Consider the following 2268-nt stretch of genomic DNA (forward strand, 5'->3'; position numbering starts at 1 on the left):
GAGGCGGGGTTTTTGGGGCATCATAAACGCTCTCTTTTTCCCCCGCAGGCACATGTGAAATCACCCGCTGCAGCACTGCTGCTCCCATGCTGTAACTTAATCCTACTACCCATGTTAATTGTTAAGGCCGCCTACCAGATAGGCTATGGTGAACAATGTACCGTGGTCACCTTGGGTGACGAACACCAGCTGTACCATAATTGCACAAAGATAATAAATGCGCGCTCCGCGCGCCTGAAAACTGAAACTGAACTGAGCCACCCCAAACCCGCACACACGCCCATATATACTAGCTGGGATGGGGCTGGGGCTGGGCGCTGGCATACTAGCTGGGCTGGGGATGGGCGCTGGCTGGCTTGTACTGTAACTGGATCAGGCTGGCTTGCTTCTGACCAAATGTAAAAGTCAGCCGGTAAACGACTGCCTAATAAGCAATGAAGCAATGTGACGTGCGGCGACGGTGGACATCTGCTTACCTGCCAATAATGAGGCGACAGCTGTGTGTGTGTGTGTGTGTATATCATCGGCAGCCGTGAAAGGGGGAAGGGGGGTTACTTTTTTCACTCTGAAGCTCACTACCCGCGCAACCCCTGCTCGCCTCTTTTGCTTTGCTACTCCCAACGGTTCGACCGGTGAAGGGGTTTTATTTCGCAACAAGCGGCAGCTGCTCGCTCCGCGATCGACGGGCTCCCTCCACCCTTCACTTCTCCCCCCCCCCCCCCCTCCCCTACTCCAGCGCCGTCGCGCCGCCAGACTCGAACGGAACGGAACAGAGAGCAGCAGAGAGCCAGTCTTGCGCCAGAACGCGCCGCGGACGGGTCGATTCCTCGCCGGCCGTGGTGTGCCCTTCCCTCCCCGGCCGCGCGCCGCGCGTGTTGAACAACGTCGCGAGTGCTGTGTGTGTGTGTGTCAGTGTGTGGATACCTCGCTGCCTCCCTGTGGATTACAGTGCCTGCCTCTGTGTGTGTGCGTGTGTGTGTGTGTGTCCGAGCCCCAAGAGGATTCAGTGACGCCCGTACGTACGTGAGAAGTTGACCACCTGTGCTTTCTCTGTGTTCGTGTGCTTGTGTGTGTGCGTGTGTCGTCCGCTGTGACGACGTCGGCCACTAAACCGATTACCGCGAGATCAGGACGCGTTGATTACCGGTGTAAGAAGGAAGTGAGGCAAAGCCGGGGAGCAGCGGAGGTCCGCGCCCTCCTCGCCGGGGAGAGGGATACGTCGCCCCCGCGGAGGTCAAGTCGTCCTGGACCAGCCGTCCTAGACGAGCAGCTCGGATAGAGAGGGGCGCTGCCGGAGCAGCTCGTCGACGATCAGGACTTCCCTCTAAGCCGTGTTGCGAGTGATTCCATAATGAGTAGGCGAGGACTGGCACTGGCGCGGCGGCGTGGCTTGGAGCGGCGCGCTGCCCGACCGGCTTGCCCGCCCCTGCGAGGTGAAGCCCCTCCCCAGCATCCCGTGATCGTGATCTCGTGCGCCGATAACGCCAAGGTCCCCTCCCCGCCCCGCCCCGCCGCCGCTGCAGCCGAGCCGGGCTCGCGGCGCGGCTAGGCCCTCGGCTGCCCTGCTCGGCCAGGAACAAAGACCAGACCGAGCCGAGGAGGCGAGGAGGGCATCGCTATCGCTGCTGTCAGCGCGGCCGGCCCGGTGTGTTTCACTTGGCGTCCCTCCCGCGGGGCTCCCCGCCACACCCCCGCCGCCACGGGCCCCGGACCCCGGGCCCCAGGCGCGCACTCTCGGGATGTGTGAGCAGAGCAGAGCGGACCCGCCGTCGGCGGCGCACTCGAGCCGAGGGCGTTTGGAGAGCGTGTCGAGACCCACTTGTGCCCCGCCCGGGCCCTGCAGCCCTGCACGCCGATAAGCCCTTGCTCTCGTGGGGAGTTAAGTTTTTGGACCCCACGGGTGCCTCGGCTCGGCTCGGCTCGGCTCGGCCCGATGACTGGGCTGTGCAGTCCAGCGAGTTCACAATGAAGGCTTGTGAGGGCAGCCTGCCTGCCCTGCCGTGCCGGCCCTGCCGCTGCCGGTCGTGGCCCTCAGCCGCGCGGTGATACTGCCTCGCTGCTCCTGATGTCGGTTTGATGCCTCGCGCCGCCGCCCCGAGGAGGGCTGTGCCTTATTGCGGGAGTCCCGCGCCCGCCGCACTGCAGGAGGAGAGTGACTTTGCAACTGCAACGACCCTCTTCCGACTTGTGCAAGAGTCTCCCTCGCGGCGCTCTGTGTGCCCCCCCAAAGACACCACGTGGTAGACTAACCCCGTCCCCCTCTCCCCC

General features: G+C 63.6%; 1 protein-coding gene across 5 annotated transcripts in view; it reads left to right on the top strand.

The window, feature by feature from the left end:
- The window catches only part of LOC113208511 (protein espinas-like), a 312486-nt gene that overhangs the window by 23376 nt on the left and 286842 nt on the right, over window positions 1-2268 (top strand). Inside the window, exon 1 of one of the 5 annotated variants that reach the window (XM_052268185.1) lies at window positions 762-1019. The exons of 3 other annotated variants lie outside the window; for them this stretch is intronic. The gene's annotated coding sequence lies outside the window, so the exon portion shown is untranslated. Of the gene's footprint in view, window positions 1-761; window positions 1020-2268 lie in introns of those variants that run through there. One more of the 5 variants, XM_052268184.1, reaches the window with a different exon arrangement.

This window comes from Frankliniella occidentalis, unplaced genomic scaffold, assembly GCF_000697945.3.
Source record: "Frankliniella occidentalis isolate FOCC.00 unplaced genomic scaffold, Focc_3.1 Scaffold65, whole genome shotgun sequence".
Lineage (NCBI taxonomy): Eukaryota > Metazoa > Arthropoda > Insecta > Thysanoptera > Thripidae > Frankliniella > Frankliniella occidentalis.